Raw genomic sequence first — 27883 nt, forward strand, 5'->3', positions numbered from 1 at the left:
GGAAAAATCAAAATTGGAAACAGAATTATTAGATCCCAAAACTGAAGTGGAATACAAAAAGGGAGGTGTGAGGAGGTTGCTGAAACAAGTGAATGAAAGATAAGATATTGAAATTATTGGATGTGTTTTTAATTGTTTTGTTTTGTTAATTCAATGTTTTATGTAGTGTTTTTGTTTTTGTAATGTATCGTATTGTCTTGTTTAATTCTTTTTCTTCCTTTTGTAATCTTTAAACTGTTAATAAATATTATTTAAAAAAGAAAAAAAAGAAAATGGGTGAAATAATATAAGCTTCATTTTCATTTGCTGGGCAGTATGGCACTCTGGGAAATAGGATCGGCACAAGAACTTTACGTTCTTCTTTGTGTTTCCCATTAATTTTAAAGGAGTTCTCACAGGAGATCTTTCTGCTGCCCATAGAAAATAAACAGTTATTTTTTAAACAAGTCCATTCCCCCCTCCACATCTGATATCCCATCACACACACACACACACACACACACACAAACACACACACACACACACAGAGTTGCATTCAATGCTAGTCATACTGAGAACAGATCCATAGAAATTAATAGACATGAATAGCTTGGGTCCATGCATTTCAGTGGGTCTACTAAGAGTAGCTCTTAGCTGGAGACAGCTCCTACACTTCAAACATTCCTGCCCATGTAACTTATATTTCAGAGTAGCCACTATGCAGTTTGAATTGCAGTTTGAATTGTTGCAACAATTGTTCCTTTTACAAAAGGGTTCTGCTGAATGTTCACTGTTATTGTTGCTGAGTGTGCTTTACTGTGGTTTTATGACTGTTCCATCAAAAGAAAAGTTAATATGTCACAAAGGTTGCTATTTATTTTTTATTGCTTGTAGATATATTCTGTCATCCCTGTCGTGTTAGGACTAGGCAAACTGCCTAAAACACAACTTACCATTGTTATTAAGCTGCTAACTTCTGCGTTTTCTTTGGCATTCTGAAAACACAGCACATGGAGAAGCAGAACCAGATGGTAAGCAGAGTGCAACCTGCAAAACCATTTTGGGAAAGAGAGCGGCCATGAGATCATGCACCTCTGCAGAGAGCAGATGTTCCAGCAAGCCTGTGTGAGCTTTGGAGCTATCATGTCCATAAGGAATTGCCATATTAGTTAAAATGCTCTTGCAGAGGTCTCATTCATTTTGATGGGCTTTGTGCAGGAGAACTTCCAAGTGGATTGCATATTTGGAAAATTTAAGTTCCTAACAACTAACTAGTAATGAAAATAATAAAAGCAATCCATAGCAATAGCTTCACTTAAAATGTAGTTTTAGCATCTAGGATGACATCTTAATAATTATTTATAATGCTGGAATAGTGCAGAAATAGTCTGATATAGATGTACAGATATTTTTGTTTTATCATGCACTGATGAAGATGTTAATTATTATCAGCGGGCCTTTCCTATTTTACTGATTTGATATGTTGCCAATTGAAACAACACCACAATACAAGGTGGATTTTTTCTCTGGATACATATATACATTTCCGAAATCTTTAATGGATCTTCAGAGCAATAGCAAATATATTTGTGTTAAGATAATTGTTTGAGAACTCTCATTTTTAAAATAATTTTTATTGGGTTTTTTATAATTTTATACATATAATACATAACCATTTCAAACATTAAAATATAAGGTCCTTTTGAACCTTCGGACCTCCCTCCTTCCCTCCATGGGTTCCATGTTTGAATTTATATTTGCTGCATCTTTTATTTGCTGCATCTTTTACCATTATCCATCTATTATATAGCCATAATTACCATAAATAATTCCACATTACAAGTGCCATTACATCCCTGCCAAAGATTTTAACTGTTTACAGCGGTCTTTTAAATAAATTACAAATTTACTCCAATCTTTAGAAAATACTTGATCTTCCTGGTTTTGGATCTTCTCCATCAGTTTCGCCATCTCCGCATACTCCATCAGTTTCATCTGCCATTCTTCTTTTGTTGGTATTTCTCCTTCCTTCCATCTCTGGGCTAGCAGCATTCTTGCTGCTGTTGTTTGAGAACTCTCCTAACGTATCACAATGCAGCCTTCCCCTCTGGGATTTTATCCTTCTCTCACAAATCTTATTCTCTCATGGCATAACCTGAGAGAGTGAATGTTTGTGTGGATAGGTAGTAGGATTATTGCAGGAGCTGCTATTTGCATGTTCTCTCTATGTTCTCTCTATACGCAATAGGCGAGGGGAGTGCTAATGTTTCTGTGTGAATGTATGTGTGGGAAAGAAGTCCAGAAGTTGATGCTCTCCCGAAGAAGCAGTAAGGAGGAGTCTGCTGGAAGGTGAAAGTGGAAACTTCTCAGAAGGAACTGCATGACCAAGCTGGGTAATGTGCAGAAGGCTGAGTGCAAGGACTGGGAAGAGAGAAAGACTCTGTTGTTTGAATGCTGAAGGAAGAAGCTGAAATCTTCAAGTAAGAAAAAACTAAGCCCATGCTTGGATAAGCATGTGAATGTAAATACGTTGCATATATTCTTCTTTAACTATAAAAAAGCAAGTAAAAGCTTCTGAATATTTGGATTACAGATAGGTAGCCGTGTTGGTCTGCCATAGTCAAAACAAAATAAATTCCTTCCAGTAGCACCTTAAAGACCAACTAAGAAGTCACCAGAGGGGTATTACTCAGAAGGGTGGTGGGAATGGGTGATTGGCAGATAGCTGTGATGAGCCTGTGATGAGCCAGTCGTTAAGAGTCGTCAACAGGCTCATCACAGCTATCTGCCAATCACCCATTCCCACCACCCTTCTGAGTAATACCTCTCCCCACCTTCTCACTATATAGAAGGGTCTGGTGACTTCTGTTTCAGTGTATCTGAAGAAGTGTGCATGCACACGAAAGCTCATACCAAGAACTAACTTAGTTGGTCTTTAAGGTGCTACTGGAAGGAAATTTTTGTTTTGAATATTTGGACTTTGTTTTAATTTCAAGAGCCACTATTGTACTTGATTTGGCTTCCAATTTAGCTACTCTGCCAACGCTCTTGAGGAGACTCAGATACATATCAAGTCCCCTTCTTTCAATAAAGAATGCAGGTCCTTGCTTGTCACAGTGACTGAAAGTATGCTGTCTCACTCACCACACCAGCCACCAGAGTCCTATGACTTTTGGGGATTTCTTCTGGGTTTTACAGGCTGCAGCTTCCTTTAACGTTTCCCACAGGAAAGCTCTGAGTGCCACAGTTCAGTACTAAGGCTGCACTCCCTAAGCCATTTGTAGCTCAAAAATGCAGTTTTTTTGCCTCATGGCATCATTCGTGCTCTTCCTCACCACACTGCTTTCAGTCTTCAGATGGGTGGCTGTGGTTTATTGACATGTATTTGAAAACCCTCCCTTTGATTAGAGGACACATTTGTTAGACCTTCTCTTGGTTTTGGTATATGCCCACTCACAACATAATGGACATTGCTGGGAATGCCTACGTCTGTTCTCTACAGGGTAATGCAGAAGCAAATTGCAATTTGCCTTTATTTTTGGAACGAAACCAGTGTGTTGAGAAGCACTTTTCAGGGGCAAAAAATATGAGGTAGTTCTAGAATGTGTGTGAACCAGGTAGAAAGAATAATAACTCAGTCTCCCTTGATTCTAGAATAAAGTGTCCTGTATATGCAGGCTTAGTCTGATCTCCAAGACAACAACAGAATATTCTTCATCTTCAAAGGAAAGTGAAAGACTCCACCAATCTATGCAGCAACACTGGGGGGGGGGGGAGGCACCATGAAAGCTATAAAATGACTTGGAAGCTCACCATATAAACAATTGTAGCTAAGCAGCAATGCATGACATGACATTGTCTGTATTTCCTGTGCAGATGTTTAGCCATACCTCAAAAAACAGTGTATAGCAAATGCACACATATAAAGCCAGTCAAAAACGTCAGTGTGTTGAAACCTAGAGAAGTCACTTAAAACAATGATGTAGCACCTACCAAAAGCCTGTTAACAGGAGTTTGGTTGAGACATATATTTTTTTGCATGCCTCAGTATACACTTTAACTCCAGCAGTGTCCTTCCATCCAGTAGAACGTGGTCGGTAAGTGACTGATCTCATGAAGGTGGAGCAAAGTTTGCCCTCCGTGTCAGAGGCCACTTTCAGAACCCCAGGATGAAAACCCCAGGTGTCAACCCTAAATGCTTGCACATGAGAAGAAGTGCTGCATTGTAACAGAAAGTCTGCATTTTGCTCAGTATTTCAGCTGTAAACCAATTATGAATAAAAGGAAGAACGGGGGACTCAAGCTGATCTGGAGCAGCAGGAGTGCCAAGCTCAGGTCAGTGTATAGAGCACTTCAGCTCTGTGTTTAAAACAAGAAACAAGGACATGGGGAATGACTTCTCTTTGCCCATCAAAGCACTTCGCATATTCACACTGTGATTTACACAAATATTTGTTTAATGAAGTATTGCAGTAGCAGTTAATATTTGTTGCTCTCCAAGCGGGCGGAGGAAGCAAGGATGAAAACCAACACCTCAGACAACGCGAGCAAACCTTTTGCCTCTAACAACCTCCATTTTAAGGTTCCCCATTGACAAGGACAGAAACTGAAAACTCTGAAACCCAAGGCAGTTTTCTTACATCTATGTAAAGAAAGGAGGAATCAGGAACAACAAAAGCACACTTCTACAAAGACCCCCACACTGTAGATTCAAAGAACATTTTAATATAATATTCAATAATGGTAGCCAATAAAAAGTTAAAATAATATGAAGTCTACGGTACTAAATTCTTATTTTCACTGGACTTTGAGTACTGGACAATTGAAGTGAGGAATTTGGCTTGGTGGTCATCCTATTTAGTTTTAAGTTTGTTTTCTTTCTGTGCAACACCTTAGTTGAAAACGAGGTATTGCAATGTGGTACACAGAGCAGAGCACGTTTGGATTTTGAAAGTGAGGGGATACGAATGTTGACACATTAGAATGAAAGGCAATTTGCATTTTCAATATTTCCAGTTTGAACACCAGCTTAGCCCCCTGGTATATATTTCAGTGTAGGGGAAGGAGTTGTGTAAAACGCACTGTATTGTAAGATCTCCCCTGAAGATTGACATTCTATGAATCCTGTTCAAAACCCCATTGCGATCTGTCTGTCCATTTTCAAAGGAGCTGGGGAAAATGTGAATAAAAATTCCCTGGGTGTACACCCTAATGAAAGGGCATTGCTACCAGGAGGAACCTGAATATAGTCGCTACCTGTCAAGTTTCTAATGCTATAGTTCGGAAATAAGCATCCAGCTTGCCTAGAATTTTGCCCAGAACAAGTAGCATAAGAAGTAGCCTTTGGCAACTGTGTCACATGCGGGGGGAACTTTTTCTAATCTGATGCTAGGGTAGGGTAACAGAGAGCCACAGGCTATTTGGGTGCACCAGTGGAGTACCAGAGTGAATCCATTGGTGCACCTGGGCAGCCTTGACCTTCCTGCAACCCTGCACCCATCGTCTCCTGACTGGCTCCTGCTAACCAGTTATGGCCGCCTTCTCCTTCCAGTGCTCTGTTTAGTCAGGGCCGGCCCACTTGTGGGTGGGATGAGGCAGCCACCTTGGGCAGCAGAAGCCCCTTTGTGTGGCGCCTGCCGCTGCCAGTGAGATCTTGCCAAATTCTTGCAAGATCTGGCAGAGTACACAAGATCTCACCAGAAACCACTGCTGCCTCTTTGCAAGTACCGCTGCACGACCAGGTAAGGGACGATTCAATGGTGGTGGGATGGCATATTACCATTTTGCCTCAGGCGGTGAAATTGGATACTCCGCCCCGTATTTTGTTTGATTCCTGCTGCTTGATTCTGTAAACTAGACTGTAAGCCCATTGGACAGGGCCTCTCTCCCACATCCTTTGACTGTGCATTGTATTTTCAGGCTCTTCAATAATAAAAAATATAAATATATGTCTTACCTTATGCTGCAGGTAAAGGGAAGGGATGAGGGGGATTTCACTTGATCCTCATTTTTAAATGAACTCACCTAATCTGCATCTCCTGGATTGGAACATACTGTAAGTATCCTTCAGATTTTGCATTTCTCTAAATTATGGAATAAAGATCTTGATTTTTCTTTTTAAGTGTAAAAAAGTGCATTCTTTAGGATAAAATATTTTAGAAATGTATACATTGAGATAAATTACACAAAAATGCATTAGGTGAGTATTAGGTATGTGTATAAATATAATATTTGTGGGTCTCTCTCTCTCTCTCTCTCTCTCTCTCTCTCTCTCTCTCTCTCTCTCTCTCTCTTTAAATGGATTTATGAATACACATGCAAAATTGACACAGACCAGAAGCAGCATGATATGGCCTTCCCTAGTTATAGGCCTGAATTACAGTAAAAGTCTGCTTGAATGCTGATTATATCTCAAACTGAGGGCCTGCAAACTTCATCGCTGGGCATTGCTGTAAGCCTGGTTTAATGCCCATCCAAGTGATAACTTGGGTATCTAAAGCTAGTGCAGGCCTTTGGGAACTATGTACTAAGATTTGACTGCAGGCTGACGAACAAACTGATGCTTGAGCAAATTGGAAAATTAGAGACAGCTGCTTAAAATATTCTCTGGTGTTTGGCACGATATAGATTAGCCACCATAAAACCCTTAATACCTGCTTTAACAAATGTCCCACATCTTTTGCATTGTTTCAATGCCAGCTTCAAATTAGCAAACCATGTTCTTTGTGTGCTCTTGGAAGTCATCAGCATGCCATTATATTCTGCATCGCAAAACCTAACTGCCTAAACAATATCCATTTTTGCTCCAGAATTCATTGTGCAATTCTGTGCATGCATTTTCCCTTATTTGCCTAGCTCTTGCTGATGGACCAGAGGACGGCCGTGTTGATGGAAGAGTTTCTCTCCAACACAAACAGCAGCTTTGGAATTATGTTTTGTATCAGGAAAGAAAGCTTTCCCTGCCTGCCTGTGATCCCAATAAAGATATGAATGAATAAATAAATAAATAATTTTCACCATAACCCCACAATTTGTCAAAATGAGTCCTGCCAATTTCAATTTCTGCTGCTGCTGCTGTTTGTGTGTGTGTGTGTGTGTGTGCGCGCCTGCCTGCCTTGCATCAGTTTTTTAAATCTCCCTATGTGAGACTATAGAGCTTGCTTAATACTGTACATGGTGCAGATATTTAGGAAGACACCTTAATCTACAATGTCCACACCTAGATCCCATGGGTGAATTTGTAAGTGCTTTAACTCTTCTGTAAACCAAAGGGTTGTAAAAATATTATTTATTTAGAATATTTCCAGACCATTTTTCATTAAAAAAGAAAATCTCAGGGCGTTTTACAGTGAAGCAAAACAGTACAACAACACCCAGATTGCAGCATAAAAGTCAGTTAATTTGGGAATGTCCAGGCAAAAAGATTAGTTCTTAGTTAGAATATAATAGGGTTGCCATATTTTGAAAAGCAAAAAAAAGGACACATTTGCCTAGGCATGCATGAGAACAAAATCAAAATATAAAACCACAACATGTATAATCAAAATAAAAACAACAACCCAATAACACTCCCCCCCCCCCCGCAAAAAAACAACACATTTTTAAAATGTGTAGGATGTCAATCAAATCAACCAAAGACCTGGGTAAAAAGGAACATTTTTGCCTGGTGCCTAAAGGTGTTTAATGAAGGCGCCTGGTGAGTCTCCCTGGGGAGAGCATGCCACAGATGGGGAGCCACTGCAGAGAAGGCCCTGTTCTTGTGTTGCAACCTCCAGACCTCTTGAGGAGGCAGCACACGAAGAAGGGCCTCAGAAGATGATCTCAGGGTCCGGGTAGGTTCATATGGAAAGAGGCGGTCCTTGACGTATTGCGGTCCTGAGCCGTTTAAGGCTTTATAGGTCAAAACCAGCACTTTGAATTGGGCCTGGAAACTAATTGGTAGTCAGTGCAGTTGGACCAGGATCAGACCATTTTGCTTCAGTAAGCAACCTGGCTTAATATAAGATTGATTCACTTCAGCTTTGCAGGAAAAGCCCGATTCCCTGAGCATGCACATGAAAAAGGGGGAGGCATGCAGGAGAGACATGCCCCCCTTCTTTTCTTTTCCTTCAATAAAGGTAGTTTCCCAGCGATCTGAGTCTTACTCTTGTGATCTAATATCATTTATATTTAAAGCACATTTGCAATGCTGCTTCTTCCTATCCTTAAACTGCCATATACTCCAGTTTTGTTTTATAGGAAGATTTTAAACTGATAAAGAAATAATGGTTATCTAATGGGAAGATTCTTAAACCTGAATGTCAAAACATTTGGCAGATTCTTTTTAGTCTGAACTGAAGACAGCACAAATGAAAAATTGACATGAGGAAAAACACAGGGATATTTATTCTCTTTTCTGAAATCCCTTTGATATTTGTGGTTTTAAAAGCTTAACTCTTTCTCTCTTGTTTCCCTGAGATATTGTATAACTCAATGCATCTATTCTCCCAGATCTCAAGGGTCTGGATTTACCCTAATCCTTAATAGAAAACGAAGTTGTTTTCATAAACCAAGGTGTACACTGACTCTTTCATGCTATACATCTTTCTACTCCTGTGGTCAACTACCTTGCAGTTATTATCGCTTATTTGTTCAAGTGGTGAGGAAATATTAAATATCACAAGTTCTCAGCAGAGACTGGACAGTAATTATCAACAGATGGCTAGCAGCAACAGAGCAAGGGAGATGGAGGGTGGAGGAGAGAGGCCTTCTCCCTCACGGACACACTGGCTACTCATCTGGCTAAGTCAAGAGTCAAGTTAACTGCTCCACTATGTCTTTGAATTTGCAAGTCTTTATTTTGAGATTAAGTAAAAAAAATATGTAGTGCTGTATTACTGGAGAAACCCAAAACCTAACTTATAGAACAATATAATTCCATTGTTATTATTATTATTATTATTATTATTATTATTATTATTATTATTAATGGATAGAAGTTACAAGACAAGCCCTGGACAGTGGGATAAATATAAATATATAAATATACACACTGTATGTGTATCCCATATGCATGCTGTATTAATATAGTGCCTTCTGAGTACTGCAAGTCCTTAAGCTGCATGCAGTACAGTAGTACCTTGGGTTACAGACGCTACAGGTTACAGACTCCGCTAACCCAGAAATGGTGCCTTGGGTTAAGAACTTTGCTTCAGGATGAGAACACAAATTGTGCTCCGGCCGCGCGGCGGCAGCAGGAGGCCCCATTAGCTAAAGTGGTGCTTCAGGTTAAGAACAGTTTCAGATTAAGAACGGACCTCCAGAACGAATTAAGTACTTAACCCGAGGTACCACTGTATTTCAGTAATCTGCACAACAGTCCTGCAAAGTAGGTCAGTTTTAATATCTGCATAATGCAGAGGGGAAAGGAAACAGAGGTGGGGGCTTGCCTCAGGGTAATGGCTGAGATGAAATTTGAAGCACTCTGTGGTCATTTCAGTGCTTTCCATTTTGCGTGGCTTTTAAAATCTTTTAGAATTTGCTCAGCTTTGGGTACTGCTTCAGAGTTTTGTTTTATTGATTTTCATTCTCTGCTGCTTGAGTTTTCTTGTTTCTGTCTTGTCAGTTACATTTCAGATCTTTTACCTTTACTGTAAATCACTCAGAAAGGTGGCATATAAATGCTGTAATAAATAAAAACAAACAAGCAAGCAAACTGCATATTTCACAGCTCATATGACTCTGAACTAAAGCATCCAAGATGGATGGCCATCCAACCTCTGCTGGTTCTTTCTGCCTATGTGTAGAACTTTACATTTGTCCCTACTGAAATTCATTTTGTTAGTTTGGGCCCAGTGGCCCAACCTGTTACTCAGACCCCGAGATCATCTTCTGAGGCCCGTCTTCGTGTGCTGCCTCCTTGAGAGGTCCAGAGGGTGGCAACATTAGGACTGGCCTTTTCTGCTGTGGCTTCCCATCTGTGGAATGCTCTCTCCAGGGAAGTTCGCCTGGCGCCTTCATTATATACCTTTAGGTGCCAGGAAAAAAATGCTCCTTTTTAATCAGGACTTTGTTTGATATGATTGACATCCTGTCCTATGTCCTTTTAAAATGTGGTTGGGCAGGGGGAGGGGAGGCGTTATTGGGTTGTTGTTTTTATTTTGATTATGTATTTTGTGGTTTTATATTCAGTAAACAACAATGGTTTTTCCAAGTCATCTTTCAATGGGTTATTATTTCAAGCTTGGGTGGAATTCCTCTAAAGACCAGCTTCCCTGACATGATTACTTTCACCACAACTGATCTCCTGGGACATGCAGTCATAGCAGTGTTAGGTGAAGTTGTGGGATAACCAGTCTCATATAACCAACATGCTTAAATTAATGCATGAAGGGGTTAATGCCATAGAGTAAGCTTTCCTGCCAGGCTTAGTTCACCTTAGGAAGGACAATCCTTTGATTCTCTCCAGTCTGAGACCACATGGCCCTTCAAGTCTTTCTTGTGATCCTATACCAATAATTTGGGAACTTTCAGCACTGTAATGAAGCCATATTTTACTGCCTGTGTCTGCTGGCTGCTGTATGGGAAAGCACATGAATCTGACTTTTGGAGAGTTTGTAAGTGAACCATTCTAAACTTCCCAAATGTGTGGTCTTTTTCTATGTTAGGGGAAGAGGGGAACTTTGGAAGGAGATTAGAAGGGCATATATTAAAGGTCTAACAGCCTATGTTTCCACACTTCACTTTGCTGCATGTTTTGTGATTTTAAATCTGTTTGTTGCATGCTGTACACAGAATACTGAGCTGCCCTTAATCCTGACATGAAGTCTCACAATTATATAAAATTGTATTAGAAATGTACATAGACGCAACAAATGTAGTGTACCTGTGTGCAGTGGAAGAAATGCAATAATTATGATATTGTTATTATTGTTGTTGTTGTTGTTGTTATTATTATGGCTCTGCACAGTCGCCACCCCCAGTTCAACCCGTGTGGGGAAAGGGCTTTGAAGCTGAAATAGAGGAAACAAGAAGGAAACTCTGTTGCTTCGTTCCTTGTGCTTAGTCAACCAGCACCATTGACTTCACCTCTAACTTACTTTCTTTCCACTCTTCCCTTCCAACCTCACTGAAAGGAGCTAGCTCTCACACTCTGAAGCCATTGTGCAGAGTGGTGTGTGATGATAGAATGGCAATAAATAAATCTGTATCCTAATAATTCCCATTTATTTCAATGGAAGAAAGGATTGAGGCATTTGGTGGCTCTGCTTAAGACAACTGGCTTTAAACCTGCTTGTTGTAAAGCCAAGTTTGTGGTAACTCTCAGCAGTTTACCACAAGCAGAAACTGCCATTTTGCTTGTCACAATCCACTCATCATCTGGCATGTTTGAGATGCAAAAAAGAATCCAGTTTTGCTCACATTGAATGATTTAGACAGTGGCTTTTCAGTGATCATGGAGCTGAAAATATCCACCAAAAGTAAAGCAGCTTCATTATAATATTTCTGTTATAATTCAACTTCCACCCAAGTACAAGAATTCAATTATGTTCTGGATGTAGCTGCAAAGACTTTTGGAAGAGTCAAATACTCAGACTATGATATTGGTAGCAAGTAAATGGGTCAGAGCAGGTGATAGGCAGAACTGAATGCTTTCAAAATCAAGTAACCTAGACTGAGGGAGTGCAGTAAACCTTAAGAGTTTTGCAGATGGAATTACCAGATTCACAGACCAGAAGGATTCCTGGTCCAGAACTTGAACATTTGTCATGGTAAAGCGGGAAATACAGAACTGGTTCGATCCCTGCTGGGCCTTGCAGGAAGCTGCAAGTAGGTTTGTTTCACTCACATGTTTCATAGAATTATAGAATCATAGAATTGTAGAGTTGGAAGGGACCTCAAGGGTCATCTAGTCCAACCCCCTGTTATGCAGGAATCTCAGCTAAAGCATCCATGATCGATGGCCATCCAACCTCCAGTTCCAAACTCCAAGGAAGGAGAGTCCACAACCTCCTGTGGGAGTCTGTTCCACTGTCAAACAGCTCATGCCGTCAGAAAGTTCTTCTTGATGTTTAGTATTAATCTCCTTTATTCTTACCTCCCTTGATTCGAACACTAGACTTCTGTTGACGCAGCCTAGAATAGCATTCACTTTTTTTGCTGCTTTATCACACTGTTGACTCACGTGGAGCTTGTGGTCTACTAAGACCCCTAGATCCTTTTCAAGCCAGGTCCCTGGTCCCTCATCTTATATTTGTGCAGCTGGTTCTTCCTGCCAAAGTGAAGAACCTTACAGTTGTCCCTACTGAAATTCATTTTGTTAGTTTTAGCCCAGTTCTCCAATACATTAAGGTCATTTTGAATCCCAATTTTGTCTTCTGTTAGCTACCCCTCCCAGTTTGGTGTCATTTGCAAATCTTATTATTTGGAGAAGAGAAGATAGAGCTAAATGATTTGGCTGCCAGACAAGCAAGACAATTATGGTTGTCAGAACTGTATTTCTCCTGAAACTCTGAAAAGTCAATTGTCTAACCAAAGGAAATCCATTGCCTCTCTTGTGAAAACTTAGCCTTGTGCTGGTTTTCTCCCCCTTCCATTCCCCCAGGCGTGGTTTAATGACTGTTGTTCATCATAAGGAGAGAAAACCTATCTTGGGAATTTTCCAGTTTAACAAAAGCAATGCCATTTTCTAGGGACTTAGACCGCAGTATTTGATAATGGCCGATAAACTAGCTGCACCGGGTCCTTTGAGGAACAAATGTATTCTGAGCTGCTCAAGAGAAACAGAGAAAAAGAAGGAGGGAGGTCTTTAAATCTGTGGCACTTTGGGAAGAAAAGATTTTTTGTTTCAGGCATAAGCATCTAAATTTAATTTTCAGTGCACATGCAACAGGTCCAACACGATTCCTCATTAGCGCTACACAAAGAAATAGCAGGCTGTCACAATTTGTTATTATCATAACCAAAAAACATTAATCATTCTAATGGCTAATCGGCTGGAAGAAAAAGAAATACTAACTGATTACTGGTGTAAAGGAAAATAAATACCACACATACAAGGTCTGATTCCCCCCACAAAAAACTGAATCGCTTTTGTCAGGTATTTAACTTAAACCAGCAAAACAGACCGTCAAGATGGAGCATTTAAATGGATGCCTGCAGCAATGGGCCATCAAAGACCTCTTTATTTGTTAAATATGGATTATTTAAAATAAATTACAGGGCACTTTCACTGAATAAACAGAGCCTCAGTGGCTGTGGCGTGCTGTACATGCTTAATTGAGCCACAGAAATTCAAAATGTCTGTGAGGCTATGTAATCGCCTTTGACTCTGCTGATAGGGCCTGATTCTCCTCAGCAAAAGCCAAGCCATTGAGAGCTGTGAGGCAGGATCGTCTGGAGGAATGCAGGCAGTTTTAATGTGGAATATAGATTTATAATCTCTCAGAAATTACAGGGACGGAGTGTTCCAGGATGCGAATACAAAGCACATTCAGAAGAGAAGGGGCCAGTGGCATATTGCATTTATTTCAGCTCAGTAATTTTAATGTGGGAGGTTTTCAAGCAAGATACGTTGTAGCCTTTAAAAAAATTAAAAGTGTATGGATGGGGGAGGTGTTGGTGATGGGGGAATTAAAGAGCTTTCCCACTGCTTCATTGCAAAAGGAAGTCTGGATGAGCCCTCAAAGGGGGCAGGAGACTTTAACTACTTTTGAACCACTGACCAGAACTTCGCCAAACCAACAAGCCTGAATAAATTATGCCAGTGGTTTTTACCAAGACTGGAAAGAGATATATGATATGCTTCCATAAAAACTGGAAAAAGGGGACCAAAGTGACAATTTTCAGAACTTTTAACTTGTGGTATCTATGACCTTTTCTTATCTGTGGCAGCTTGAAATTTGGCACTTTTGTAGGTATATTATGTATGCTAAAGGTCAAGTTATTAGCCCAACGGATGCTATTTTTAAAAGCTAAAGAAGTTTGAGGCATATATTGATGAAAGCATATTTTTGCTACTCACCTTAACTACAGGAGCAATCATGTACTCCTATAACAAAGGCGCGCGTGGGGTGGGGGCTTTTGCCAAAGTTTCTCTGAATATATACACTGGGAAGATTTGCCTTTTTCTCCTCCATAGGATATATGGGAGTCAGTTGGCTCTTCAGCGCTGCTGCTTCATTGTGAATTTCTCCCTCAGTTGAAAATATAGTTAAAAAATAGTTGCCAACCTGAGGTCCAGACGTCAAGACTAGTCAACAGAAAATGGCTGAGTACTTGTACACAAAATGCATAAGAAAGAGAGAGTACACAAGAAAGAATATCAGCTCCTGAGGGAAGAGTTTTGCCCCCTGAGGCAATGGCTTGTAAATAAGATGTGGTTCTCTTTACTGATACTATTTCAGATCTGGCTTATAATGGGTAGACTGGGAGCACATATTTCTTTGAAGTAGATTTACGCACTTGGCTAATTATAATTGCAGGATTAGTCCCTGGTTTACCCTGGCATTAAAATATGACAAGTAAAATGGGTGCATGCAGAACAAATTCTGAATTACTATTTTAACCTTGGACATGTGGTACTCATTTTGACAGGAGCTATGACCTCAAATAATATTACTCCCATTTGTCAATATCTTGGAAAAATGGTTTGACATTGAGAGGCAGCTCCAAGGCTCTTTTAAATAACAGCAATTACTAGAAAGAATGATGTAGTCAACCACTTTAATAATGGCTGGGTACCTGGGTTTTCTCTTTGGAATTTCAACACTTAACAACTTTCTCTTTAAGTGAGCTAGAAATGTCTGGATTTGAAAAAGTCCTTTCTGCACAATATGACAATGAATTGCCTCAGGAGGCCCTTCTGCCATTTTGTATACGAAACAGAGGTGTGAATGTCATAAATTGCAATAATTCAACAACATGTTTAAATCAGTAAGTTATTAGTTCACAATAATTCAGCACAGGTAAGAAATTACAAATTAATATGAATTGCCTTGGATGGATACTAGAGGGGTCTGCACTGGCGGGAAGATTCCGTTCCGATCCCACTTAGCTGCTTCTGAAAACAGCCGAGGCAAAAGGCTCTCCAGTTCAGCTCAAGGTCTGAGCCTGTTTCAGAATAATGAAGCTTTGTTCCTCCTCCCACCCCCACTTCATAATGGGAAAAGCAAAACACCCATAACTTCTTTTTTGTTGTAACAGAAGTAGTTAAAATTTGCAGGCACAGCAGCTCCCTCAGAGTAGATAAGGCCTGGCACATTACAGGGGGATTTGCTGGGCACCTCGTTTGCTTGGTTTTGTTTTTAAAGGGAACCACCTATAACATTTCCATTTTGGGCAGAAGTGGATGAACTTTGTAGGGCTGATTTAGCTTCTTGAGTGGATGAATTCTGCCAAATTACAGAATAGTAACTGCATCCCAGGGAGGTGCCAGTAAAGAAAGACCAGGAAAAGATGGGCAAATGCCTTTAGGCATCAAGGGTAGGATGAAAGAGTGTTCTTCAGACCAGCCTGAGTTAGCTGGCTTTGAGGGGAGCTGTGTGAGAGAGATTTAGCTGTGGCACACTGAAACTCCTCATATTCCAAACTGTGTTGTTAGGGGCAGTAAAGACTCTTGACGATTTCTGCTGTGGCTCCTGTTGTCCAAAAGCTTCTACAATTGATTAACACATAATTTCGCAAGGCCAAGCATTTACTCTGTAAAAAGAGCAAGAACAATATTTAGGAGTAGGGATGTTGCATTGATGAAAAGAAAGAAGAAAGAAAGAAAGCAAACTTCATTTCCCAGGCAGACATCCTAAATACAGGTTAACAAAACATAAAACTGCAAGACATGAAATATGATATAATTGGTTGATTTACCTACATCAGGAAACAGAGTCGGACATTAAAATTCTGGGACACAGTTTATGGAAAATAGAGGTTCAAAAGGACACCAGGGGATACAGTGCTATAGGGGCGAGGAAGCCCATTAATCCCAGCGAGAGGAGAGACATGGCTATCGAACTGCTACAGGAAAGGCAACTGATCGCGCAGGGAAGGAACCTGTGAAACAGTTACGAGATGCTTACTGGCCTCCAGAGGATGATGACAAAAGGAAATCAGAAAACAGATAAGGAAGGTCTGTGGAACTGGTTGGAATACATGATTATAAATTGGGAGACAGGGGAGTATCCATTTACAATGTAACAGAAAAACCATCTGTGAGATTACAGCAGAACATTGTGTGTTCCTAATTTGCAAATTACCCCAAGGCCAGTCTTGTTCCCCACCCCCTCTTAATGGCAAATCAGAGAAATACAGTAAGGAGAATTCTGTGGTGAAGGTCTGAAGGTCTACTACACATATGGCTGTGAGCTAAGTCCAAGAGTCTGGTGTGACTAGCTAGTTATGATTTAGAGGACTGCCCACAGTGGCCAGTCACTAGCCCTGCTACCTGCTGCCACTAGAAGATTCCTGAGCAGTGCATGGAGCACCTCACACACAATTACACTAGAAGCGGGAGAGAAATAGGGCAAGAAGGTTGAGGTCAGAGCCTTGGAGCTGTGGGAGGATGGTGGTTGCATCTGCTGCTGTGTTGCCACTGTCGCCTGGATCAGGGATATGGAGTGATGCTGGCAGATACGGAGTGGATGCTAGCATTTCCAACAGCAGGCAACAGCCTTTCTCTTGCCACTGCTTGTCTTTTGGAAACAGGACACAGGTGTCGGGAGCAGGTCAGAAATAGCTCACACGGTGTCAGTGTATATAATGTGTGACTTAGCTAGCCTGTAGAGATCTGGGGCGGGCTTCACCTGATGAGCTTCATCAGTGGAAGCCTTGCACAAGGACTTCTGCCTGTGCAATGGGGCTCCCCCCCCAACTGTCCTCCCCTGCACCCTCCAAAATTGGTTTATGGGGATCAAGCAAAGCCTTGGAACAGTGGGGTGGGGAAATAGTGGAGCTTATTCCATCTGGCGAGCTGGAATGCTTGCACAGACAGAACATTCATCACAGAGCAACATTCCGCCCTTGATCATTATAATTTGTACACTCTGATGTATAAGAACTTACAATATACAGTTCTTGTTATATGGTTATAGAACACTATTGTCTGAAGAGAATTCTCTCATCTGTGCTAAGGACCAACCTGAACTGGACAGTATTCTGTTTTGTATTTACTTTCTACTATTTTCTCTCATTTCCAATAGCATGACCTTTTGTTGGGTTTTATAATTTCATTGTTAGCTGCTTGGAGCTCACTTTCTGCAACAGAGAGGCAGGATAAAAATATGTCCACATATGCATAAAGCGGCAAAGACTGCAGCACAAGGGCCACAAGTCTTGCTCTGAGCATACTTACCATTGGCACTGCAGGCTGCAAAGAAAGCTCATTTTGCAGCTTCCATGGCACCCTCCAATAGCCAGCCAGAAGAGTTATTTTGGATGGTTTAGAGCTCATCATCTTCCCCTGTGGGGGAGATACTTCAGGAGCATTTGAAGACCTGCTGTGACCAACTGGCTACATGTTTCATGGATAAAGCCTCTCGACTTTGGGGTGCTCTTGACCAGGGGTCAGCAAGGTTTATCTTGCCTGGGCCAGATCAGTCATGCGGATATCGCTCCATGGACCGGATAGTGTGCGTGCCTGCGATTTCCGGCTTCTGCGCGTGCGTAGATGTGATTTCTGGAGCCGTCCCCACACCTCGCTGCGCCGGTTTAGCGCAGCACATGAGCAGGGGGCTTGGTTTGGGGGCGAGTTGTGGGCCAGTCAAACGACCTCTACGGGACGCTTCCGGCCCACAGGCCTTAGGTTGCTGACCCCTGCTCTTGACTCTGCACTTTTTGCAGCTCTGGCTGAAGAACTCAGTGCCAGAATCCAGGATTTCTTGTGGGACCAGTTTCAGCTTTGAGCTCCCCAGATGTGTAGAATGATCACATCTATGGACTGGGAAACTTCCCTTGGAATCCCCACTCAGGGCTGATGTACCTGTTATGTTAATAGTGTGATTAGCATTCATAGTATATGTGCGCACACATGTGCACACACACACGGTTAAATACCCCGTTGCAGGCTGGAGGCAGGGGTTGTCAACAATAATCGCACAACTAGTGATAGGAAAAAGCTCCAGTCACCCCTCCCACTTAATCACACCATTAACATAACACACCATTAGGCTCTCAGTTATGAAACTCTCTGGCTGACCTTGGCTCAGTCGCTGTCTTTACCTAATCTACCTCAGAGGATTGTTGTTGCTGTGAGTTCCTTAGAAGATGGCCAGGACGAAGATCAGAGTGATACACAGATGTTTGAAAGGAGGATCATATGCAAACGTGATACATAACATTATTTCTTAAAGGAAAAATACGTAGAGGAACTCCTGACTCGCTTCCAAGAAACCCTGGGGCTTCTCAGAACACAGTTTGAAAATCACTCCAAGCGCCTCAGCTGGTTTCTCATTTACATTAGCAGTTTTCCTGTTCTGCACCACAACAGCTCCCTGGTCCTTCTTCATTACATTCTCAGAACCATTATCACAGATGTTCCCGTGCCCTTTATACAGCATTATCATTCGAATAACAACAGTAGCATGAGGAATTCTCTAGTCTGTATATGTACAAATGATTGCCTTGTGATCCAAGTCAGCCCTGACTGCAGGTAGCATCCTGCTTGAAGCCCTCAGCAATGCAAATGAGCTGATGTTGGCTGTTTGTCATAGACTGCTCTCCAGTCATTTCCTTAATGACTTGCTAATGTCCCTCTCTATATCCTGAGCCTCACACACTGGAACTTTGCAACCTCACACAGGCCAGCCCAATCGAGACATCAGTTGAAAGGGATATCATGTTCATTTATTAATTTATGCCAGCACTTGTTTCTCTATATATTCCCACTTAAGGTCCAATCTCTAAATCTTCAGGTTATTGACTTTGAGCAATTCAGAATTTATCAGCAGAATATATTGGCAGAAATGAAAACTATTCCCCTTACAATAAAAATTAGCCTGAGCTTTGCATTTTGACTTCTGAAAGATAACATGACTTAGTGGTCAGGATTTTGCTCACGTACTCTTCCTATTATGCATTCTGACTATTCAATATTACGTTTACACTCACTCTCTCTCACATAAAGAAAACCCCAAGGCTTTGTTCAACATTGTGTGATTATTTCATATATAGAATATTTAAAAACCTTTCTTGGATGTTAATACTTCAACAAGTTTTCTTTAACACCTATCAATTTCAGTGGGAGAAATTTCAGAATGCACTTCATTTTCTCAGTAAACATTGGACTTAGGCTTTGCTGATTTGTTCTAAATACGGTATTATTTGTGAAATAATATAATATAATAATATTTGCTGTTGTGTATTAAAATATTGGATATTGCAGTGAATCTTCTTACATCTTTTCCAGCTCTCTTAACAGTAGGTGTGATGGCTAAGCTGTGACTCAAACCTAACATATGGAATTGTGTCTTGAAAGTGCTTGCCAGCTTTTAGTCTCTTTTTTCAAACTTCAAGACAGACATTGCATTTCAATGTATGTTAATTTTTCTCCCCAGTTTTGAAAGGAGGTGTAAGGATCAAACCTGTATCTGCACCTGAAATGTAAGATTGTGCTCCAAGTATGTGTACCAAGTTGTATTATTATAGGTAGCTGCTCAGGAGAATTACCGTATTTTTCCATGTATAAGACACCCCCTGGTATAAGATGCCCCCTATTTTTGGGGACTCCAAATTAAGAAAACACTACCCGTGTATAAGACGAATCCCATTTTTTAAACCTAATTTTTTTGGTTAAAAACCCGTCTTATACATGGAAAAATATGGTATGTTGCAAATAAAACATGGAATGTCCAAAAGACTAGTTAAACCAAAGTCCTCGTGTCACTTGACCAATCAATTTTTCAGCCAAAAATGATATATTTGATCCATAATGATAGATATTGGATATAATTCTCCTTATTTAAATTAATTGATGTGTAAGTACACCACTGAAATCTAGATGCAGGGCACATTCACTTCAATAGGGATTGTGTAAAAGAACTTCTGATAAATTGTTCCCATTTGATTGCCTGACAAAATTGAATGGACAGCACTGCAGAAGCATCAACAGATACCTATAGCTTTGATGGCAGGATGTCAAACTTTCCTTCACAACCTGTATAATTTTGCCCAGGTTTTGCTTTCTCATATGGTGAAAAAGCCAGCTCAGCAGCTTCCTTGTATTCCAGATAATTTTTCACTCTTCACAAAGGAAGCAACATGCATGGTGTGTCTAATACATTTTACCACTTGTCAAGTGCTCCTGAACTTTGAGTTGCCTCAAAATGACAACATAAGAAGATACTTTCAAGCTGAGTAAGTTTTCTCTTCCTGCATGCATTCATTTATTTTGCACTCATTTCAAAGTGGCTTTGCAGCACTTCATAGACTGCAGACAGGGAAAAACTAATATTGCTCTTAGAAGCTCTGGTCATGTCAAAGGTGAGAATAATTGTACCTGACAGACAGGAAAGCAGTAATTGGAAGGAGGCTTGATTTGAATAGCAGCTTAATTTTTATTTTCTTTACTCTACAAATTACATGTGCTATAAGGTTCATCTCCTTGATTTTTCCACAAAGCACCATCTGTGTGCCTCATAATTTATCTATTTATTTAATAAATTTATATACCGCCTCTTAAAAAGATTTTTTTCAGAAGAATGTTGTCCCATGCAACAATGTGTGGGACAAATGCATAGATTTTTATCTATTATTTAATAAATTTATGAACTGCTTTTCCAGAGAAAATGTCCCAAAGCAAATAGAAACAATACAAAGCCTATTAGAAACTTTTAAAGGGGCCAAAATAAATATAATACTAATATATCAAATCACATAGTTTTGAAAACTGAAACAATAATTCAGACTCAAATATAGCAAGCTGCCAGTAAGTAAGTAACTGGCAAACAAAAATTCTTCTCCCTGGTGGCTGTTAGCTCTCAGACATGGACAAAGAAGAAAGACCTCAGAAGTAAATCTCACAGGTGAGCCATCTGCTATAGGTGAAGGTGAAGCTAACTCTGCCCCAAACTGTTTAGGGCTTTAAAGATCAACACCATCACTTTAAACTGGTCCCAAGTATACTCTGGCTGCCAAGGCAAGTGGTACTACCAGGGCCGGATTTAGGTTTGATGAGGCCCTAAGATACTGAAAGTAATGGGGCCCTTTACATGTCCAGCTGTCCTTTGTCAACAACAAATTGTCACTGGTTTTTTTGTGTTGAATATATGCTATATGTTAATTAATAATAATAATAATAATAATAATAATAATAATAATAATAATAATTTATTTATACCCCGCCCATCTGGCTGAGTTTCCCCAGCCACTCTGGGCGGCTCCCAATCAGTGTTAAAAACAGTACAGCATTACATATTAAAAACTTCCCTGAACAGGGCTGCCTTAAGATGTTTTCTGAATGTCAGGTAATTCTTTATCACTTTGACATCTGATGGGAGGGCGTTCCACAGGGCGGGCGCCACTACTGAGAAGGCCCTCTGTCTGGTTCCCTGTAGCCTCACTTCTCGCAATGAGGGAACCGCCAGAAGGCCCTCGGCGCTGGATCTCAGTGTCCGGGCTGAACGATGGGGTTGGAGACGCTCCTTCAGGTATACAGGACCGAGGCCGTTTAGGGCTTTAAAGGTCAGCACCAACACTTTGAATCGTGCTCGGAAACGTACTGGGAGCCAGTGCAGATCTCTCAGAACCGGTGTTATGTGGTCCCGGCGGCCGCTCCCAGTCACCAGTCTAGCTGCCGCATTCTGGATTAATTGCAGTTTCCGGGTCACCTTCAAAGGTAGCCCCACGTAGAGCGCGTTGCAGTAGTCCAAGCGTGAGATAACTAGAGCATGCACCACTCTGGCGAGACAGTCCGCGGGGAGGTAGGGTCTTAGCCTGCGTACCAGGTGGAGCTGGTAGACAGCTGCCCTGGACACAGAGTTAACCTGTGCCTCCATGGACAGCTGTGAGTCCAAAATGACTCCCAGGCTGCGCACCTGGTCCTTCAGGGGCACAGTTACCCCATTCAGGACCAGGGAATCCTCCACACCTGCCCGCCTCCTGTCCCCCAAAAACAGTACTTCTGTCTTGTCAGGATTCAACCCCAATCTGTTAGCCGCCATCCAACCTCCAACCGCCTCCAGGCACTCAAACAGGACCTTCACCGCCTTCACTGGTTCTGATTTAAAGGAGAGGTAGAGCTGGGTGTCATCTGCATACTGATGAACACCCAGTCCAAACCCCCTGATGATCTCTCCCAGCGGCTTCATATAGATATTAAAAAGCATGGGGGAGAGGACAGAACCCTGAGGCACCCCACAAGTGAGAGCCCAGGGGTCTGAACTCACCCCCCACCACCACTTTCTGGACACGGCCCAGGAGGAAGGAGCGGAACCACTGTATGACAGTGCCCCCAGCTCCCAGCCCCTCTAGACGGTCCAGAAGGATGTTATGGTCGATGGTGTCAAAGGCCGCTGAGAGATCCAGCAGAACTAGGAAACAGCTCTCCCCTTTGTCCCTAGCCCGCCGGAGATCATCAACCAGCGCGACCAAGGCAGTTTCAGTCCCATCGTGAGGCCTGAATCCCGATTGGAAGGGATCCAAATGGTCCGTTTCCTCCAGGCGTGCTTGGAGTTGTTCAGCAACCACCCGCTCAATCACCTTGCCCAAGAATGGCAGATTTGAGACTGGGCGATAGTTGGCCAAATTGGCCGGGTCTAAAGATGTTTTTTTAAGAAGCGGTTTAATGACCGCCTCTTTCAGCGGGTCTGGGAAGGCTCCCTCACAGAGGGAAGCATTCACCACCCCGCAGAGCCCATCGCCCAGCGCTTCCCGGCTCGCTTTTATCAGCCAGGATGGGCAAGGATCAAGGAGACAGGTGGTCGGTTTCACTCGTCCAAGCAGCCTGTCCACATCCTCGGAGGTAACAGATTGGAATTGATCCCATATAACAGGACCAGACAGAACTCTAGCACTCTCCCGCCCTGGCCCTGCTCCCACGGTGGAGTCTACCTCCTTCTGAATCTGAGCGATTTTATCTGCAAAAAAATTTGCAAAAGCATTGCAGGAGATCTTGGGGTCCCTACCAGGCCCCGGTGGTACAGGTGGTTCCGATAAACTGCGAACCACCTGAAAAAGTCTCCTGCTGCTGTTTTCTGCAGATGCAATGGAGGCGGCGAAGAAGGCCCTCTTCGCCGTCGCCATTGCCACTTGGTATGCTCGACGTTGAGCTCTAACCCGTGTCCGGTCTGATTCAGAATGAGTTTTCCGCCACCGGCGCTCTAGCCGTCTCAACGATTGTTTCATCACCCTCAGCTCCGGGGAAAACCACGGGGCTGTCCGGGCTCCATGCAATCGGAGAGGGCGCTTCGGAGCCAGACAGTCAATTGCCCTGGTTAGCTCCGCATTCCAGCGTGCCACCAGGGAATCAGCTGAAAGGCCATCAACTTGGGATAAAGCATCCCCTACCACTCTCTGGAAGCCAATTGGATCCATTAAGTGGCGGGGGCGGACCATCCAAATCGGTCCCACCTCCCTGCGGAGGGGAAGGGTTGCGGAGAAGTCCAGTTGCACCAGGAAGTGATCTGACCATGGCACTTCTTTTGTTTCGCTTTTAGTTAATGTCAGATCACCAACATCCGTAGAGGTAAACACCAAGTCTAAGGCATGTCCGTGGCTATGAGTTGGGCCAGACTTATTCAGGGACAGCCCCATGGAGGCCATGCTTTCCACGAAGTCCCGAGCGGCCCCTTGTAAGGTCGTGTCGGCATGGATGTTAAAATCCCCCAGGACAACCAAGCTAGGTGTCTCCAGGAGCATATCCGCCACGACCTGAAGCAGCTCGGGCAGGGAATCCTTGGTGCAGCGGGGAGGTCGGTACACTAGTAGGAATCCTGTACTGCCCCTATTGCCCAACTTCCAGAACATGCACTCAGAAAACTGGGTCTTCCCAATAGGACGCCTGGTGCAGACTAATGACTTCCTAAAAATCACTGCAACCCCCCCCCTCCCCGCCCACATGACCTGGGTTGCTGTGCGTAAGAGAAACCTGGTGGGCAAGCAGCGGCAAGGACAGGCCCATCTGCTTCATCCAACCAGGTCTCTGTCACACATGCCAGGTCAAATCCTCCATCCACAATCAGGTCGTGGATGGCAGTGGTTTTATTCATCATTGACCTGGCATTGCACAGCAACACTTTCAGGTCATGTGGGTTTCCCTTGCTGATTACTGTATCCTTCCGGTCAGGACCAGACCTGGAGGCAGGGATAGTCCTCAAACAACGGCTAAACCTGCCTCCTCGGTAATGACATGGTCTGGTCTTAGCATAACTCCTCCTCCTGCCCGTGATCACTGAGATCGGGTGTCCCAATACATCCCCCCCTGTGGAACCTGCCCCACCCAATCTATTGGCTGAGGCCCACTCCCAGGCAGCCATGACCCTTCCCCTTAAAAGGCAAAATACAAACAATATAATAATTTAACAGAATAATAATAATAATAAAACAAAACAGAACAAAACAAAACAAAACAAAGCAAGGAACAATAGTGCTGACTCAGTGCTTATCCCACCCCAAGCAAAAATAAAATAATGAAATAATATAATATTCTAAAAAACAACAACCACCATTTAAAGTGCTGCAAATTAAAAGCGATTAAAACATTTAAAACCATTTTGTCCATTGCTGCCGGTAGCTGCTCAGGCCTCTAAACTGTAATGGTAGTGCAGGCCCCGCCCCCTCGGCCGGATGGAGTTGGCAGGAGAGGGAGCGGTCTTCCCAACACTCACGCAAGCAGCAGCAGCAGCCTATTTATGGACCTAATAGGTATCTAAAGCCATTGGCACATGTTGTCATGCAGCCAGTCCATGCAGAATGGAGGCACCCTATATATAGAAATGAGCAAACCAGTGATATTTGAGGGAGCAGGCGGGGCCCACGACTTACATCAAAGGAGCCTACACAACACAAAACACTGTTGCTGGATGTAGGTTTCATTTTATTTGTTTTTTATCTTATATTTTGGAAATGTACATCCAGGTTTTTTTCCTTTAATTTTTTTTGGGAGCCCCCAAGAGAGTGGGGCCCTAAGCTATAGATTGCTTAGCTTAAACATATATCTGGCACTGGTACTACACAGGTTTCACCTTTTCCGATCTCTCTCCCTCCCCCCCATACCTGAGCAGCCACAGTTTGCTTGCGCTGAAGCTTCAAACTTATCTTTAAAGGCAGCATTCTGAACACAGCGGCATCAGAAAATGAGGTGAACTGGCAGAGCTGCTGTTTGCAGTGAATGACATGTGTTTAGTGTAACATCTCCCTTGGATTGAGAGTCAGTTGCAGAACAACGACAGCTGCAAATGCAAGACACCAATATTGCCTCCACATGCTTCAGTAGCAAAACTTCTCAGGAAAAATCATTTGTTTTTCATTAGTCACCACAACACTTTGTATAAAAACCTGCACAAGATCCGCAAGCAGCACTTTAGAAATGTTAGTTTTTCTTTAGACAAAGTTCACCAGTAATTAACAGAGTACCTGTTTATGATCTTCTATAAAGATTATGTTTCTCTATGCCTTTGAAAATATAGACCTTTTAATTTCATTTTTATTTTTCTGAAAACACTAAAAATGTGACTCACTAGCTTTTTGGATTCCCAAAGCAGGATATTTCCTAATCTGGGGCAGGGGGGAAGAGAAATAAGAAAAGAAAAAGGAAAACAAGCAAAATATTATTCTGTATTTTTGTTGCCAATCCTATAAAAAGGATTTGTTTTTATATAAGGCTCCATGAGCCTGTGCTGTAAAAGCTATATATAATTTTGTCCTGGTTTTGAGTCATTTGGATACCATTTCCCAGGAAATGTAAACTCACATTTTCTTGTGTAAAAGTGTGCACTTTAAGGAATCTGTGAAACCCGCCCTTTTCATATGCAAGGCAGCTAATCTGAACAGGAGAAGCCTAGAATGTTAGTCAGGAGATTTACCAGCTAAGAAGTAAGTTCTGTTTTTTGTGTGCAAAAAAAGAAAGAGCTCAGCAAAACCATGTCTGATATCCCATTAGTTATGAATTTTTAAATAAATTCTGCTTGGGATTGTAGTTGTGACTTTTACTTTTCTTATGCAGCTCTTCTCTAGGTCTATGCTTTTTACCCGTGTTCCATGGAATTAGTGTGTCCTTTGGTAGGGATTCTCCAATTTAAAAACAAAACCAGTCATGATGACTTCCCTGAAAAGCACCTCTGCCCCCACTACTAGATTGGGGGTTATTTTGGCCAGCACTATTTTGCTAATATCCCTGTCAGGCACCACCAGCCCCTTGCTAGTCTCGTTCTGCTTCTGGGCACTAACTATGGCAAATCCACCACAACTGCAAGCTGCAGGTGGGAGGGAAGAGGATGATTTAGTGCAATAATTGTTAATAAGAATTTGTATGGCAATCATTTGATGGTAGGATGATGCAGCAATTTTCAGGGTTAGCAAGGGCCCGCCTAATAAATAATAGGTTTGCTAGCATTGAATTAAATATACTGCCCCCACTCCCAAAGGGATAAGCTGGAGACCGGGTGGAGCCAGTATTATGGGTCAGGGTTGGAGTCAAGAGAGCAAGTTGAAGAACTGGGGCAGAGCCTAATAGGGATAGTTCAAACTGTAGGTGGTGGGAAATATATCTGACCCAAGCGTGGGTAATTAACAAAAGAATTGGGTGGGCACCTAGATTCAAAACATGGGGCTTTGCACACTCTCCAGCGGGAGAGAGCCCCCAGCAGAGTTAAAAACATTTTCAGAATTGAGCAGAAGGAAGGCATGGAATATAGGGTGTTAAACTCTTATACCGTTTACCATCTTTAAAGCTCTTTCTCCCCTCCCCCCCTTCTTGCAATGAACAGACCACATGTGTTATTCCATCCAGCAGCAAGAAGAGCACAGGTAGATTACTTTTGGGTGCAGAACACAGCATATACAGTAGTTTTAAACATGTGGTCGGAACTTGATCCAAGTTCATCCTGGTGGATTACATGGCGAGGAAAGGAAACAGAAGCAGCTGCACTTCCTCCCTCATGTAGGAGAGGGGAGTGATTGGCTTTCCGCATTTGGAAGCAAACTGGCTTTGCAGACTCTGAAACTGGTTACCTACCAAGAAGAAGTTCCACCAATCAGATTGGGTGAATGGCAACACAGAAGACAGAACCCTGTAGCATTTTCGTAAGGAAGTTGCTTGGCCACATTTTGCCCTCAGTCAAGGAATAGACCTGAGTCAAGGAATAGACCTCTCTGGTCTTAACCCCTTCACGCACTAACTAGAGCTCATGCATAGTTATGTTTTACTTCAATTTTTCACACAAACGTTATCCAAACACAACTTCTGTGAAGAATTTTGATGGGTTTATCTTGTCTCATTATGAAGCAAATACTAGGATTCCTATTTGTTTGTTCTGTTAGACTGGGGGTGCTACCAGATATGTGCTTATTGTGGAATGGGTACTTCTTATGCCTACAAGTTCTTTGCAGCAACATCAAAACAAAGTTGTTGTCATCAAAATGCCAACCTATAGTACCCTCCCCCCATTTAATTTATATTTACCTTTTCTGGGGGAAATCTGATAAGTCAAAAAGCCTCATTTGTGATATGTCAGTGATTGGCTTTCCGCATTTGGAAGCAAACTGGCTTTGCAGACTCTGAAACTGGTTACCTACCAAGAAGTTCCACCAATCAGACTGGGTGAATGGCAACACAGAAGACAGAACCCTGTAGCATTTTCGTAAGGAAGTTGCTTGGCCACATTTTGCCCTGAGAGCTTTATGTTTAATATTTAATTGTGCCCTGTGAGCTATATATTTAAATTATGGTGGGGGGGTGGGAGGAAGAGACTTTGGTGATTATGACGTCCCAAATGCCACA

At 42.2% G+C, this 27883-nt stretch overlaps 2 long non-coding RNA genes across 2 annotated transcripts in view; one reads left to right on the forward strand and one right to left on the reverse strand.

The window, feature by feature from the left end:
* Positions 1 to 27883, forward strand: part of LOC309378028 — a 520733-nt gene that overhangs the window by 103001 nt on the left and 389849 nt on the right. The window lies entirely within an intron of this gene.
* On the reverse strand, positions 274 to 27670 carry LOC309378027. Its single transcript, XR_014171797.1, has 3 exons — positions 27566 to 27670; positions 933 to 1026; positions 274 to 410 (listed from the first exon to the last, which is right to left on the reverse strand). It is a non-coding gene; the product is annotated as an uncharacterized lncRNA (long non-coding RNA).

Source organism: Podarcis melisellensis (assembly GCF_964234715.1).
Source record: "Podarcis melisellensis genome assembly, chromosome: 9".
In the NCBI taxonomy this organism is placed as follows: domain Eukaryota; kingdom Metazoa; phylum Chordata; class Lepidosauria; order Squamata; family Lacertidae; genus Podarcis; species Podarcis melisellensis.